Consider the following 8,411-nt stretch of genomic DNA (forward strand, 5'->3'; position numbering starts at 1 on the left):
TTTGCGAACTTCTAGCAGCAATTGGAAAAGAGTGGGAATTCGAAGGGTGGTCAGTTGATATTTCAGACGAACACAGTGTTCTACAAGGCCTCACTAAACAAGGACCTTTGCCGCATTGAAATTGCGCCGATCGTGTACACTAACTTTAACGTCAGCGTTAATGCCAGAGGGATGGTGGTACCGCCCCAGAGCTACCTGGGATCAGATCACCCCAACTTCAACAGTGCAGAGGAAGTGAAGAGCCTACTGGGGTACCTCAATGAGCGCCACATCTGCTCGGGCTACGCTGCACAAGATTTTCCCAACGTTGTCACCTCGAAGACAGCTGTAAAGTATGAAGAGGTGTGGCACAGGACAGACTGCACAGTTCTGGCGGACAAGAAAATCTGTCCCTCCTGCATGAGACTCGGCAAGCTACTGCATCAGAGAAACAAAGTAAAAACGGAGGCTCAGGGAAGAGAACCCCGACCAAAAGAGAGGATCCTTCGCAAAAAGCTTCGACAAGCAGCAAGTCGTTCGGAGGCACTGAAAAAGGAGTTGAAAAATTTGAGGAGGCAGCTTGGAACCCTGTCAGAACGCAAAGTTCATGATGCAGTCCAGAGACTCCCAGCTGCTCAGCAGATGGCCTTCAGAACTGCCCGATAGGCGGTAATCGCAAAATCGGCAAAAGGGATGAGATACGAGACAAACTGGCTCATGAGCTGCATGCTCCTGAGAATTTCAAGCCCTCGAGCATACAACCTCGTGACCCAAATGAACCTACTACCACCTCCTTCAGTGAGCCGTCTGCAAAAGATGCTTAAGGATGCACCATGCCAGTTCGGGTTTAACCGGCTCTCGCTTGTCAGCATTGCTGCACAACTTGACAACAAGAAACCGCTCGAGTGCTCTAGTACCCTGTTACTTGATGAGATGAAGGTGCGAAAGTCACTGGTGTTCAACAAGAGTACGTACAAGCTAGATGGCCTGGTGGATTACGGTGAAGAAGACACCTCATCGCAGGAGGAGCTACCAGACCATGCCCTTGTACTGATGTTTGTGCCCCTATACTTTCACTGGGTCCAGCCTATTGCAAGCTTTGCAAGCAAAGGAGCAGCCCCTGGACATATACTGGCCAAGCTTGTTCTTAATGCAATTATCGAGCTCCATAACCACAACGCCTTTGTGCTGGCAGTTGTGAGTGACGGTGCCGGAAGCAACAAGTCAATGTGGATCAAGCTCGGTATCTCTGGAAAGTTTGGAGCACCTTGCCACAAGCTGGAACACCCGTGCGACCCTTCAAAAACTCTTTACTTTTTGTGTGACGTGCCACATATCCTGAAGTGCATCCGCAATCATCTCAAAATCCACAGATTTGGCCAGGTAAGCATTAGTTAAATCCAGCAGAAACAAACTGTGGTCTTAATGTCGAATACTTCTATCTTTTCATAGGCCGGGGAGCATCTTATTGACTACAACCACTACAGACTTCTATACGAGGTTGAATGCAACGAGCAGGTGCGGGCAGTTCCTAAACTTTCAAAAGCTCATGTGGATCCTGATAACCTCCGAAAAATGACTGTTCGCCTAGCAACTCAGGTGACTATATACAATTTTATTTCTTCACTAATGCACTAAATACAGAGAGTATGACCAACCTTGCCCAGTGAGATCCTGTGACAACCAATGCTAATTGCTACAGCAATAATGAATGAGTACAGAACTAATAAACAAGCTAAAATGGACTCATGCTCCAGCTTTCATTCGCATCTTGTATGCCTAACTACACTCAGAAAACAAGATAAAGGCGACTCATTTCAGTTAATTTTTTGTAAATATTTTTCCCTAACAGCTTTTCAGCCGAAGCACAGCTTTGGGCATACGCATCTATCGGAATGAAAGGAGGCCAGGCCTGGAAAGCTCTGAGGGAACGGAAACCTTTACAAGGTTAGTGAATGACCTCTTCGACGCCTTAAATGCCAAGCTACCACTGCAAGGAATAAGAAAGACTTCTTCTGGCATAAAGGTATGTGCATATGTGCACACATATAACTTCATAATATTATGAGGCACATTATTTATCCAAAATAATTTTATTTATTAATATAACTACTGCTATTACTAGTCTGTTGCAGGTTAAGGATGGCAGTAATGTGGAAAAAAGGAAACCACCACCCTTCTCCAGGATTGGTCGTTTGCTCCTCTCCACCCTCCTCCTTTCCAGCGCTTGCCCTGCAAATATGGAGAGAGAGGAGAAAATATTGTTCTGCTATTCTTAACCTGCATCAGACTATAATAATAATTACAGCGCACCAGCCTTCAATTTAATTGGCACACCAGAATAAGTAACCTCATTGTGGTGCAACATATGTAATAGTGTCAACACGAAAACAAAAGTATAATTAATGATTATATAAAAATATTCCAATAAGACAAATATTTCACACTGGCAGAGGACATTATGAAAATAAACCAATAAATGGAGACATATATTAAAAGTAAAAAATAATAATAGTATTAATTTGCAAAGCAGTGAAAATAGCCGTGGAAAACGTTAGGCCAGCTTGATCATGCTGACAAACCAGGAAACCACAGCATGTCTTGAGCTCACTCAAATGCATGATGTGCATGATCATCGACAATGGATAATGGTCATCTGACCCCCATATCATGGGCATGTGACCATCTCATCACCATTGGCCACCCGCTCCTTCCATCCAACGGTCTAATATCTGACGGCCTTTCCATGAAAACAAGCATATAAAAACGTTCTGTGTTAAAAGCGGTTGACTAATATTCTACAAGCAGTCACATATGAAGGATCTTTGAACACTAGCCACTGATTACATGCCATAAACAGAGGCACTAAAAGTACTTGGAAGGTTAGGAACCAACAGGGATGGATTGGGGGGGGGGGGGGCGGCAGCCTAACACTTTTTTCATGTTGATTACTAGAACTGCTTGAAATGTCTCGGGGAGAGGACTAGTGGCCCATGCCCCTTTTCGGAACCGTCTCCTTCAAGCATGATATGTATGTTGCAAGCATACTGTTAACAGATGGTCCATGGGCAAGTACAGTCCCTAGCGCAGTTAGGGAAAAACCACCTTATTTATTTGTGACCTTAATGCAAAGAAAGTATACCTGCATGTCTTTCTGCACCACGATTATGACTGAACATGAGGTAACATTTCGGATATCACATCATATCATACTACAGAACGATCTTTTAGTAACTTAGGAAATAATTATGTTAATTAAATGCCAGTGTGACAGGTACACACAGATTGCTATGCCAATTTGGAACACAGCAAAGAAATGCCAAAAAGAAATTTTGAAATTTACATTTACAACATCAGTTGCTTCTTGCTTAACCTGTATACGTATGAGGAAGTACAGCATGCAATAGCCTATGACTCAATTCTTCTCAATGTTTAATTGAGGTCTATATAGTTTCGTCTGTCAAATTTTAGATGATGGTTTTTCTGTTTCTTACTGTTCCAGATCATCAACGACTTCATTGACCTCCTCAACCTGACAGAACTCAACCCCATAACCAATAATAGGATTATGTTTGCATCGGCAGTAACAATGCAGTCCTTGAGGGTGACCCTACTGTCTGTTGAAGACATTATTCAAGAATTTTTAACAGAAGGAGCCATCTACGTATTGACTGCAAAGTTAAATCAAGATCCTTTAGAGGATCTTGATTTAAGTGTACGGACAGAAAATCAAAACATCTAGTGTTGTACGTGACAGCGTTTCTCTTTTTATCGATGCGATAGGCTATCTAAGCGTGGTGGTGGTGTCATAGTCGCGGTAAATGGTAGCATTGAGTCTCGTCTTGTCAACATTGTTATATCTCTTGAGTTTATTGGCGTGCGCTTGCGTTTTAACCATAAGCAGGTCATTTTGTGCGCGTGCTACCGTCCTCCCAATGCCGCAGCAAACTTTTTTATAGATTTACACGATGCTCTCAATACAATTCGTACAAGGTTTCCTGCCTTGCCCTTGCTTCTTTTGGCCGATTTTAATCTCCCCGGCATTGACTGGTCTGGTATATATCCTACCATATCTTCAAATTCTGCTGCGTGCTCCAAGTTTTTGAGTCTCTGCTCCGATTTTTCGTTAACGCAGATAGTTATTAGGCCGACTCGTGGTACGGCAACTTCTGAGAACGTGCTGGACCTTATTCTTTCTACTGCGCCTGATCTTGCACCCTTTCTTACGTATTTACCTGCCATCAGCGATCACTGTTTACTTCACTTTCACCTAAGTGTTCCTGTATCTGCCTTTACAAAAGCGAAGAATAACTCTTTTCTTGATTATGGCAAAGCTGATTTCAATTCAATTCAATGTTTATTTACCATTTTTTACAATGGCGGGGCTGGGAAAAAAAGCTGTATGGACAGCTTGACGAGTTCCCAGCACCACAAAAGTTTCAGCAGCAGCGGCAATGCGAGTTCACACACAGGGTATACATATTAAAAAGAAGAAAAAAAAAAAGATAAAAAGTTATACAATATTAGCTAATGCAGAGAACAGTGGATTTAAAACCAAAAAACAAGCAACAAAGCAAGTACAATACAAATGCAACTCAAGTGTAACCATATCACTCTCAACACAAAACATAAGACCGCAATTCTTTGGGTGAAAGACTAGTTATGTCTATGTGCTTTAGGGTTAGCATATTTAGCAACTTCGGGAGAGTTATTTTGATTCTCTGAAGACCATAGTTAGAGCGGGAGTTTTCAATGAACCAAGGTTCAGAACTACGAGTTGGATAATTTGAGCTTTTTTCCTTCAGGGACGCTAGAGAAATGAAACAGTTTCTATTTTTACTGCATTCTATTTTATATTTCATGCATAACTTAAAGTTGAAAGTGTGAAGATTTTCATGACATTTAGATTGCGAAAAAGGGATTCTGTGTGAAAGTCATAGCCGACATTGCAAATTATTCTTAGAGCTTTTTTTTGCAAGAGATGTATTTTTTGAAGGTTCCGTCCTGTGGTCGTCCCCCAAATCAAATGACAATAGTTTAAATGGGAACAAAATAATGACTGGTACAGAAGTAGTTTAACATTGAATGGAAGAATATAAGAATGCCGATACATTAAACCTACCACGTGACTTAGTTTTGATGTGATGTGGTCAACGTGAGCGTCCCAGGACATATTTTCGGAAAAATACACCCCTAGTGTTTTAAATGATCTAACAACCTCAATTGGTGAAGAGTACATTATGATATTGGTCGGAATTTCAACAGATTTGTTTTTAGGTTTAAAGCAAATAGCCTTTGTCTTAGCTGTGTTGATTTTTAGCAAGTTTGCGTTTGCCCATGATTCTAGCTCTGCTAGTACGTTATTCGCAATCTTAGCCATTTCATCCCCAGTCTGAGCAGATACAAAGACACTGGTGTCGTCAGCATAGATACAAAATTTTACCTGTTTGTTTATATTGACTAAATCATTGATATATATATTAAACAAGAACGGCCCTAAAATGCTTCCTTGAGGCACACCTGAAGTTAGATTCTTTACATCTGACGAATAACCGTTAACATGGACGTACTGCTTCCGGTGACACAAGTAGCTTTCGAGGCTATAAACAGCGAGTTGGCGCAATTCCTTGACGTTTTCCTATCCAATTTTTTTGAACGCTCTGTCGAAGTTAATTGGACAATGTTCAAAAATAAAGTCAATTCCCCTATCAATTCTTTCGTCCCACGTCGCTTTCTTACTAATAGCTCCACGTCCCCATGGTTTAATAGTGCCTTGAAAAGACTTTCAAATAAAAAGAAACGCCTGTTTTGCACTGATAAGCGTGCAGACACTGTTGAGCGCTGGGCGGCTTATTACAACGCTGAAAATGTATACAGAAATGCAATTAGGGAACACTAAACAAACTTTCTTCAGCCAAACCTTGCCCCGTCTGTTATCAACTGGTGTCAAAATGTTTTGGAGCGTTATTAATGGCAAGAAAGAAAAGGATATTTTGCTTTATGACTCTGATGGCATTGTTATGTCTAACGATGACTCCGCAAAAGTCCTCAATGAGGTGTTTGTACAATCGTTTTCTAGGGATGTAAGCTGTTCCATTCTTACTTACCCTAATTATGATTTCTTTACTATGGACTCGCTTGTGTTTGATTTTGATGGGATTGTTAAGCTGATTCACAACCTCAAAGTGTCTTCATCATGTGGTATTGATAATATTAACGCGAAGTTTCTAAAGAATACTAAAATTTACGGTGCAATTTTTCTTACTAAGATTTTTGAGCAATCTATTCTTACTGGTGTCCTTCCTGAAGATTGGAAAACTGGCAAGATGGTTCCACTTCATAAATCAGGTGACAAACAAGCCCCGACAATTATAGACCCATTTCCATAACCAGTACTCCTTGTAAAATGTTAGAATATTATTTAGTCACATCTTGTTAAATATCTAGAATCCAACTCTTTTTTTTTCTTCCTCACAGCATGGCTTTCGTAAATTTCTTTCTTGTGAAACACAACTTCTTGTCTTTACTAACGATTTATTTTCATTACTTGATCATGGATCCCAGGTTGACTGTATTTTCCTTGATTTCTGCAAAGTATTTGATAAAGTTTCTCACCAACTACTACTCTTCAAGCTTAGCAAACTCAATCTTGACCCTCAGATACTAACTTGGATTGAGTGTTTTCTTACTAATCGTTCTCAGTTTGTTCATGTAAATAACTCTAATTCTTTGGTGTCTTCTGCTACTTCTGGAGTCCCTCGAGGCTCCGTTCTAGGTCCTTTGTTATTCCTCATTTACATCAATGATTTGCCGTTGTGTGTCTCATCATCGCTTAGTTTGTTCGCGGGTGACTGCTTTATTTATCGTAAGATTTCTAATGATTCTGACTCTCTCCTTCTTCAAAACGACTTCAATGCTGTTCTTGATTGGTGCAACCCGTGGTCCATGACACTTAACACTAAAAAATGTAAAACAGTGAAAGTGTCTCGCCGTAACACTTCGCCTTTTATCTATCATCTTGATAACGTTTCTTTAGAATGTGTAACTTCATATAAATACCTTGGTGTACATATTACTTCTAACCTCTCCTGGCATATTCATATTAACCCCATCAATTGCAAATGCCAATTCTATATTAGGCTACCTAAAACGTAACTTTTCTCTAGCGCCAATTTCTCTCAAACTGATATTATTCAAATCTTTGGTTCGCTCAAAATTAGAGTATGCAGTTTCAATCTGGGATCCTGGTCAGACGACGCTCACTTCTCATCTCGAGTCAGTTCAGAACCGCGGCGCTCGTTTTATACTTAATAATTATCACCGGACAGCTAGTGTATCATCCATGAAATCTCTTCTCTCCTTGCCACTGCTTTCTTGGCGCCGTAAGTGTTCTCGTCTATGTCTTTTCTATAAAATATACAATTCTAACCCCATTCTTAAAGAGAAGCTCTTCCTCGTCCCACATTACGTTTCTCCACGCATTGACCATCAGTACAAAGTCGGCGTTCCTCATTCTCGAACCTCAGCCTCTCACGATTCTTTTATTCCTAGGACATCACCAGAGTGGAACCACCTTCCGGCGTCATTAATATTATTACCCTCGTTAGGTGTATTTAAAAGTGCTGTTACTAATTATTTTTGCAAAAGTGACCCGTGATTTATAATGTCTTCTATTACTGTTTGTTGTTGTTTTTTTCACTCACTCCCCTCTGTAACGCCCTCAGGGCCTTGAGGGTATGTAAATAAATAAATAAATAAAATAAATAAACATGTGTTTCTGTCCGTACATGGCTTGACACAGGGGTGGACAAACTGCGGCTCGCGAGCCGCAGGCGGCTCTTCATGCCCTCAAGTGCGTCTCGTGATCTCAGGACTCTCTAGTTAAAATTCCTGGGGCAGAGCACAGCTTGTTCAACGAAACATTACAGTGAGGAGCAGGTGCAAAACACGACATATAAAATTACTGGGTTGTGGTTTTGTTATCGATAAGCGTTTCGAGATAAACTAATGTCAGAAGCGGGCAAATCAGAGAGAAACAAGCTCGATTTTGAATGAACCAAATTTTTTTTCTTCTCTGCATGCTAGTTTGTTACTTCGTTAGTTTTGTGTGGGAAGCTTTTCCTAAGAGTCTTTGCCTGAGCTAGCTCTGCGTATTGGCTTTGTCCATACAATGCAATACTGCTTCCTAATGAAGTATCGAGCTCATTGCTGTATGCAGATGTGCAATTGAAGAACTGCTATATCTTTCAAAACTTGGTAATCTTCTGTTAGGTTTTTAAACCATAATCTCTATATTTTAGGCAATATAAGTTATGGCATGGGGTATGAGTAAGATGGTGCCGAAATTATGCGAAAAGGACGATATTCCCATCATATCAACCTTCCCCCCCTTTCAAGTACTATCAAGTTCTACTCATGGCAGTATTTGGCAA

The sequence above is a fragment of the Ixodes scapularis genome, unplaced genomic scaffold, assembly GCF_016920785.2.
Source record: "Ixodes scapularis isolate PalLabHiFi unplaced genomic scaffold, ASM1692078v2 PGA_scaffold10__122_contigs__length_95168666, whole genome shotgun sequence".
Taxonomy (NCBI): Eukaryota; Metazoa; Arthropoda; class Arachnida; order Ixodida; family Ixodidae; genus Ixodes; species Ixodes scapularis.